Below are 8465 nucleotides of genomic sequence, written 5' to 3'. Positions count from 1 at the left end.
TGCATAGTCTGTTGGTCCGGCTCTTAATTTCGAGATTCAAATTTTGGGCTGTGACAGAAATGATCAAGGAATTCTCTCTACACGGCTGAGAGATGACCGTATTGTTACACATCCTGAATAAAGTACCGTAGGCAAGCAAAGCTTTTGAAAATAAAAGCATGTAGAACTCAGATCCACTTTCTCTTCGATTTGTAAACTTCGGATCTTATCGTCCTTTCGTCTCCGGGTGACTGAGAGAGAATTTAGGCCTAGCGTGCATCCGATTCGGTCAACAATAAGGTACAAAGCAGAGTGATAAAATGGGCTTGAAGATCCATTGTCGTTAGGTCGAAGATCTCTACTAGGTTTAGTGCACTTTGGTAGTTGCGAATGTTGCCGTAATCGAATGTCTTTCTCATTCGACATTCTCTCTTACCAAGCACTCATACTCGCCAGGGTTGAGGAGACAGTCCGTGAGCTAATTGCGTTTCGAGATTGCGTATACGCGAAAAGAGCTCGCTTTTGACTTTCTCCTCGGCGTTTTATGCCCGGTTCTGGTTCAGGAAAGGGTCTCATCTCTTTCATTGGAGCACATTGATGCCGAAGGAGTCTTCGGAACAGGTGGAGAGGCTACGATGACTTCAGGCTATTCAAATAGCATGGTTGATACCACAAAGAAAGGGTATCTAAGTCACACTAGTGGAATAGATTTTTCATAATAATCATCTCGATATATGATACCAAAAACCTGTCTGATGATTGATAAGGTAAGGGGTTTCAAAAGACAAAAGAATGACAATTCTACGTGTGATAGAAAAGAAGATCTTTTTTTTTTCAGTGTGCGTGGTTCGCCTGCCTTCCTGACCACGGATAGGCTTTGGGGATTTGCACTTCGACCCCTGAGAATACCACATCAAGGTGACAGGATTCGAACCTATGGCTCTCTGAAACTTCTTCATCGGTTATTTGGGCGCATCTTTCATAAAAGGATTGTGATGACAGATGACCTATGTGACGACAGCGGACAACATGTCTGCCTTCCTGACCACGGATGGACTACGGGGCTTTGCACTTCGGCCCCTTAGAATACCACATCAAGGTGACAGGATTCGAACCTATGGCTCTCTGAAACTTCTTCATCGGTTATTTGGGCGCATCTTTCTTAAAAGGATTGTGACGACAGATGACTTATGTGACGACAGCGGACAACATGCCTGCCTTCCTGACAACGGATAGACTACGGGGCTTTGCACTTTGGCCCCTGAGAATACCACATCAAGGTGACAGGATTCGAACCTATGGCTCTCTGAAACTTCTTTATCGGTTATTTGGGCGCATCTTCCTTCAAAGGATTGTGACAACAGATGATCTATTTGACGACAGCGGACAACATAATGAAAAGTTCCTAGAAAGAATACAATAGAACAATTTGTGTAATGTTCTTTTTGAAGTCCGTCCGGCCCTTCCAAGAATATGTTTCATTTTGTATTCTCATCTTCTTGGTTGAATGTTTAAAAATATTATCTTGCATAATTCATTTTGATATAATATTGTTGGGGGCATTTTGAGAATCGAACTTGAGACCTCTCACACCTAAAACAATAATCATACAACTTAGACCAAATGCCTTTGTAGTAGACTTATAATTCTTAGTTGCTAGTCTATATATTTTTCGTGCCTCAATATATGAAAAAATTTATAGAAGTTGAAGGTGCATTGCCACGTATTCCTTTGGGTTAGGCCCCATTCATAACTATTTTATTTTTTTTGTTTGTTTTTTTTCTTTCAAAATTGGGCTTGTTTTCTTTTAGAGGGGCATTTTGAGAATCGAACTCAAGACCTCTTGCACCCAAAGCAAGAATCATACCACTAGACCAAATGCCCTTATTAATGACTATATATTAAGTTGTTTATGGAATGTATCATCATTATTTCATTTATTTTCTTTGTTAATGAAATCTATGAGCAATTATTATTATTTCTTTTAGATCTTTTCGATCTAGACCGCTGTTAAATTATTTACATAAGGTTTGCGATAATTACTGTTGTAGAGAGAGAAAAAATAATAGAAGTTATTTAAAGAATAGAAGTTAATTACTGTAGAGAGGAAAAAATAATTACTGTTGTAGAGAGAGAAAAAATAATAGAAGTTATTTAAAGAATAGAAGTTAATTACTGTAGAGAGGAAAAAATAATAGAATTACTGTAGAGAGAAGAAAAAAGAATAGAAGTTATTTTTATTTTCTAGAAGTTAATTACGGTAGAGAGAGAAGAAAAAAGAATAAAATTACTGTAGAGAAAAGAAAAAAAATTACTGTAGAGAAAAGAAAAAAGAATAAAATTACTGTAGAGAAAAGAAAAAAGAATAAAATTACTGTACAGAAAAGAAAAAAGAATAGAAGTTATTTTGGAGTTTTTATCTTTTATTTTTTATTTTGTCGAGAAGTTATTTTGGAGTTCTTATTTTTTATTTTTTATTTTTAGAAGTTATTTTGGAGTTCTTAAAGAATAGAAGTTATTTTGGAGTTCTTATTTTTTATTTTTTATTTTGTCGAGAAGTTATTTTGGAGTTCTTATTTTTTATTTTTTATTTTTAGAAGTTATTTTGGAGTTCTTATTTTTTATTTTTTATTTTTTATTTTGAAGTTATTTTGGAGTTCTTATTTTTTATTTTTTATTTTGAAGTTATTTTGGAGTTCTAATTTTTTATTTTTACAAGTTATTTTGGAGTTCTAAATTCTTATTTTTTATTTTTTATTTTTAGAAGTTATTTTTATTTTCTAGAAGTTAATTACGGTAGAGAGAAGAAAAAAGAATAAAATTACTGTAGAGAAAAGAAAAAAAATTACTGTAGAGAAAAGAAAAAAGAATAAAATTACTGTAAAGAAAAGAAAAAAGAATAAAATTACTGTAGAGAAAATAAAAAAGAATAGAAGTTATTTTGGAGTTCTTATTTTTTATTTTTTATTTTGTCGAGAAGTTATTTTGGAGTTCTTATTTTTTATTTTTTATTTTTAGAAGTTATTTTGGAGTTCTTAAAGAATAGAAGTTATTTTGGAGTTCTTATTTTTTATTTTTTATTTTGTCGAGAAGTTATTTTGGAGTTCTTATTTTTTATTTTTTATTTTTAGAAGTTATTTTGGAGTTTTTATTTTTTATTTTTTATTTTGAAGTTATTTTGGAGTTCTTATTTTTTATTTTTTATTTTGAAGTTATTTTGGAGTTCTTATTTTTTATTTTTACAAGTTATTTTGGAGTTCTAAATTCTTATTTTTTATTTTTAGAAGTTATTTTGGAGTTCTTATTTTTTATTTTTTATTTTGAAGTTATTTTGGAGTTCTTATTTTTTATTTTTTATTTTTTATTTTGAAGTTATTTTGGAGTTCTTATTTTTTATTTTTTATTTTGAAGTTATTTTGGAGTTCTTATTTTTTATTTTTAGAAGTTATTTTGGAGTTCTTATTTTTTATTTTGAAGTTATTTTGGAGTTCTTATTTTTTATTTTTTATTTTGAAGTTATTTTGGAGTTCTTATTTTTTATTTTGAAGTTATTTTGGAGTTCTTATTTTTTATTTTTACAAGTTATTTTGGAGTTCTTATTTTTTATTTTTTATTTTGAAGTTATTTTGGAGTTCTTATTTTTTTTGGAGTTCTTATTTTTTATTTTTACAAGTTATTTTGGAGTTCTTATTTTTTATTTTTTATTTTGAAGTTATTTTGGAGTTCTTATTTTTTATTTTTTATTTTGAAGTTATTTTGGAGTTCTTATTTTTTATTTTGAAGTTATTTTGGAGTCTTTATTTTTTATTTTGAAGTTATTTTGGAGTTCTTATTTTTTATTTTGAAGTTATTTTGGAGTTCTTATTTTTTATTTTTAGAAGTTATTTTGGAGTTCTTATTTTTTATTTTTTCGTGTAAGTTTTAGTTTGATAGTTACATTTGAGACATATATTACACAAGTAAATGATATTAAGAGCATTATCATTAAATGATAATATACTAGGTTGAGACATATATCGTGGAGTACACAAGTAAATGATACTAAAAAAGAGCATTATCATTAAATGATAATACACTAGGTTGGCTCATCTTTCTGAGAATTGAACTCGGGACCTCTTGCACCCTAAGCAAGAATCATACCACTAGACCAAATGCCCTTTCTAAAAAAAATGCAACATTTTTAACTCCTACTCAATATATTTTTTTCTCTCAAGTTTGAAATCTATGTTCTTGAGCGGTTGTTGGACTATAAAACAAAAAGTTATGGTCTAGTATTTTACTTGTAAGTAAGGCTTGTAATATTGAATTGTTCTAAATATGCAAGTGTTATCAAATAAACTACAACCCAACAAATGAATCAAACTAATCAGTTTGGGTTGGGTTGGATTTATTCGGCTTAGTTCATCAGTTTGTTTGATTTAATTCTTCTATTTTGTTTCGTATGACAAGAAAATGAAGTTGTATTGAATGTACCATAGTTTGATTTATGACAAACTCATATGAAATATAATTGCATTAATAGTACTAAGAGTTGGAGTCTATAAACATTTCATGAACTTAAGTACAACTCATGCTTCATTAAAGACGAGATAAACTTTAGTTAAGTAACAGGAACTTTAAATTACTTCATGTGGAGCTTCAATTACTCTATGTTAGCTACTATCTTTAGGATTTACTAATTGGATAGAGTTCTTTGATTTAGGGGATTGTTTTATGTAATTTTCAACTACAACTTATGTTTTCAAATTTTTAGGTCATAATTTAGGTAGTGGTTGTATATTATGGATGAACACTAGAGTTTCTATCCCGTTCACCACAACTATTCTAGTTTTTGTTTGAAGGCTATAATTGTCATCTATGTTGTATGGCAATAAAATTTGTTTAGATGAAATTTTAGTTAAAGTTGCATATTTTACTTCTAGTAAAAAATTTGTTTCTTCGCATAATATGAATTTAGTTGCAAAGTTTTTAGGAATAAGATGGAGAAAGAAATTTTCTTTAAAATAATAAATAGACCCAAGTTCATCTTTGTTGTTGTCTAATTGTGATTTTGCAAAAAGCTTAACTAATATGAAATATCGAGGTAAATCAAGAATATATCCTACACGTCATTCAAGATGACAATAAAATTGAGTTAAATTGAACGCAGTTTTAGTTTCATGTTTAGTACGTTCAAGATGAAGCATAATTGTATTAATGATATTAAAGAGAAATTCGTGTTTTATTAGAAGAGACCAACTTCATTTAAGGTACTAGGAGTTTAAACTACTTCCATTGTAATTTCAATCACTCCACAATGATACAAATTTAGGGTTGGCTAATTGGACATCAATTATCAACTTTAGGTTATAATTTAGGTAGTAGCCATTATAATATTGATGACTCTCTAAAAGTAGAGTTATATCAAGTCTTTTTATAGTTAATATTGCACCCTTATTCACAATTTTCTCATTTATTACCCATTTATTCTACTTAGTGAGCATGAAATCGTTTATTGCGGTCTAACATGAAAAAAAAGATACGATATGGCATAAATCGATCTTAATTGTATATTTAGTTGAATTATATGGTAAAATTTCAGACATTTATGCTAAACCATGTGGTAGTAGCAAATTTGGAAACAAATGGGGGATGACATGAAAATTTTAAATCCATGTCATCAGTCCAAGTGGGTCATTGACTACCCAATGAGGAACATTCTATGTGGACTACTTATTCCTTTTCAGCCCTAAAGGGGAACCCACGCTCAATATAAAAGGAAAAGGAAGACCAAGAGGAGAGGAGCCACATTTTGGGGAGAAAATCGAATTACACAGCAGCAGCCTTTGCTGTGAAACCAGAGAAGAAGAAGAAAACACTAATCCAGCAGCTGTTGACAGCAGAAAGAAAAAGAGACCAACAAGGATTGATTAGGGCAAAGAGGTGGACGTGAGAGCTCAAGAGAAAGGAACTTCCATTGACGAACGGCAACAAACCGGGATAACTCTCTATTTCCTTATTCTCATTCCCTATTCCATCAATTTTACGTGATGAAGATGCGGATTCCTCTGTTTAATTCAGTTTGTATGGAGAGCTAAACTTAATAGGGGAGGTGAGAGAGTTTTATATAGTTTAAGTATGTTGACGGTATGATTTTAGTTTATTAAAGAGTTGTTGTTAATAGCCCTAAGCAATGCTCCTAACATTCTATTAACCACCTTAGTTTGCTCGTTAATCTGAAGATGACATGTAGTTGAAAACAATAATTTGTTACCCAATTTATGACTTAATATTCTTATAAATAATAGCCCTAAACAATGCTCCTAATATTTTGTTACCCAATTTATGACTTAATATTCCAAAAGTGACTTAAAAATTTAACATCCCTATCTCTTTTTGTGTGCAGCAAACATTGGCAACATTGACTACAAAACTTATAAACATCGTGCTTCATGGCAAAGGTCATATGGATCGTGATGAACATTTTCTCCCATATCTTGGTTTCGCTAACTAAAGTTTTCCAATAACTCCCAAACTTCATTATCTTATATAACCTCTTGGGATAAGGATTCATATAACATTTCATAAAATAAGATCTACAGATGAATTTCATAGCATTTGAAGGTCATCTAGGTCATGAACCGAAGGTAAATTACCTTAGGGGCACTATGGTCATTTTACATTGTTTCTTGGTTTACCTACTTATCCTTATCCAATGACCACCAAATTTCATACCTGACCTCAACATACCTATTTACACTGTTTCTTGGTCTTAACTCACGGTTCTTTGGATTTTTCTTTCATATATCCTTAATTCATACCTGGTTTAGGGTTCATATGAAAATCCAAGCGATTTCTACAAGTATTTCTTAACAAAAAGTCCAAGGTGGCTACTTGCCTCGTCGTCGACGTTTGGGACGTCCATTCTTGAGCTTCCAGTATCTAAATTACTTCAAAATTTCCTTCCACGTACTCCTTATTGTGTCTAGTTTCTGAAACCATAAGATTTTCTATGAGAATCGGTCTGGAATGGGGTTAAAATTGAGAAAACCCGAGAAAATGTCAAATTTCGAATTGACTTGGACAGTTCAGTTGAACTGGCCATATCATCGTTTTCTTCCTCTGAATAGGAAGAAGATGCGCATTTTTCGCATTGCCGCCATCTGAAACTCCGCCTGTACAGCCACATTTACAGCGTTTCTCTCCTCGATTTCTTCGTGAAACATAAAGATGGGTATTAAAAGGAAGGGTTAGGAATTGATTTGATACCTTCTCGTGGATCGTAGCCTAAGATATTCGCTTCCAAAGTTCATCCACAATCTGATTTATCGTTGGAGATAAAACAAAGGATTTCTTATTGGGTAGCCGATTCTAGGGGTTTCAAGGCCCTATTTCTTCATCGAACCTCTTCCATATCCTTTCTTCAGGCTAAAGGAATTTGTTTGGAGGAACGTCTTTTAATGTAAGACATTAATTTCCAAAAATCGTTCTCAGTATGCAACTCACTCGAAATGCCAGATTTTTCGATCTCTTGGGTAGCTTGTTTTACGATGTTTCCTCTCTCGATTCCTTCACCAAGTTTACTCAACTTCTTCCTCTAAAGCTAGAGGATCCTTAATTTGAAGGAAAAGAGATCGTAGATAGGAATTCGACTCTTATCCCCAATTTAATTTCGAAACCTATTTTCTTCAATTCGTCACGCTCTCGAGGTTACTTTTCTTAGTTGTCTTCTATGGAAGCATTCCTTGGAGGTGTAGAAACTGATTGGAATCATTCTTGCTCGACGAATCATCATGTATCCTCGGATTGGATTTTCATTCTTGCTCGACGATCGAACTTTTTGGATAATTTTTCGGAGATAACTTCGATCATAGCCTTAACGACCTTGGCTTTGAATACTAGTCGTTGGATGTGATGATCCGTGCATGTTCGTTGTAGATCATATCAAATTTTGGAGGAGATCCGATGGTTGAAATTTGTGTTCGAAGGTTTTGCTCAGATGGTCACGGTAGATGCTCTGATTCTAATTAGAGTGGGATTTCTGTAATTATCCATTCTTCTAGGGGTATTTTGGTAATTTTCCACTTTTCGAATATTTTATTATTATTTTTCTCCAAAAATCCATAATTTTTCTACAAATTCCTCATCCTTCTTTTTTTTTTTTTTATCCTTTTTTGCTTATTTTGAATTAGAGAAAACAAAAAATACTAGATTAAAAATAGAGGTTAATCCATGGCCCACACTCCAAAGTCCACTCTCATCCACGACCAACTCTTAGTTACTTGAAAAAAAATGATAAACATGGAGTGAGTAAAACTTAGTAAGTAGCTTACTCGTAGGTTCTTAATCGCGACCTTAAGCTAGGATATTACTTCTTGTTATGTTTTCAGGATCTTAGAACTTAGAGGTCATCGTGTCATGTATCATATACTGATCCTGAAAACCTTCCGCTAAAATAACCTTCAATTTTCGCCCCATGAACACATGAGTGGTGTCGTCATAATCAT

At 31.9% G+C, this 8465-nt stretch overlaps 1 non-coding gene across 1 annotated transcript; it reads right to left on the bottom strand.

Annotated features, from left to right (window-relative positions):
- Positions 1–1791: 1791 nt before the first annotated feature.
- TRNAP-UGG (transfer RNA proline (anticodon UGG)) lies at positions 1792–1863 on the bottom strand. The gene has a single exon. It is a non-coding gene; the product is annotated as a tRNA-Pro (tRNA).
- Positions 1864–8465: the final 6602 nt, after the last annotated feature.

The sequence above is a fragment of the Cucurbita pepo genome, chromosome 10 (assembly GCF_057944985.1).
Source record: "Cucurbita pepo subsp. pepo isolate OVF chromosome 10, ASM5794498v1, whole genome shotgun sequence".
NCBI classification, from domain to species: Eukaryota; Viridiplantae; Streptophyta; class Magnoliopsida; order Cucurbitales; family Cucurbitaceae; genus Cucurbita; species Cucurbita pepo.
Note: the sequence above shows the minus strand (reverse complement) of the source record. Positions and strands in the feature narration are given on the sequence as shown.